We start from the raw sequence: 723 nt of genomic DNA, 5'->3' as shown, positions 1-723 counted from the left end.
ATATACACACACATATATATATATATATATACATGTGTGTACGTGTGTATATAGAGATATACATGCTTGCCGATCGAACGGTTACGGGATTTCGTGAAATAACTGTAAAATAGACAATTTTCGAGGAGTAATAGCTGTTAACATGCTCCATTATGTATTCAAGTAAGCTGTGAAAAATAAACTGAGAAACATTCAATGATTCCGTCATATTTTGTTTGCTTGCAACACAAAGGAGGAATAAAGAAGCAAAAAATTACTATATACAAAACAAAAATAATAATGTGGCATGAAACTTGGATGAAGTGCAGATATGTATAGAGAAGAGTGTTCTAAAGAAAATTTATATCTAGTATTTATTACTGAATTTATAGAAATTCAGCATTCACCGACATATATTCATATGCATTCCAGATATGATAAATGATTTCTTTGTGCGTGAGCTTTAAGGATAATGCATTATACACTAGACCTAGCCAATAGATAAGCCATTGCCTGGTTAATTACCTAATAATTCTACCAGGTTAATGAAAAAGGAAGAGTTCCTATCTTACTCTGAATTCTCATGAGTGAATATTTTCCAGCAACATTGTTCCGGGTTCAACTACGCGGTACCCTTGGAAAGTGAGTTGTACTATAGCCCTTGGACCGATCAAATAACTGTGAGTAGATTTGAAAGAAGTCCGCCGTACATGTATATATATATATATATATATATATATATAT

Source organism: Octopus bimaculoides, chromosome 19 (assembly GCF_001194135.2).
Source record: "Octopus bimaculoides isolate UCB-OBI-ISO-001 chromosome 19, ASM119413v2, whole genome shotgun sequence".
Taxonomy (NCBI): domain Eukaryota; kingdom Metazoa; phylum Mollusca; class Cephalopoda; order Octopoda; family Octopodidae; genus Octopus; species Octopus bimaculoides.
The sequence above is the reverse complement of the archived record's forward strand: the minus strand, read 5'-3'. Positions refer to the sequence as shown.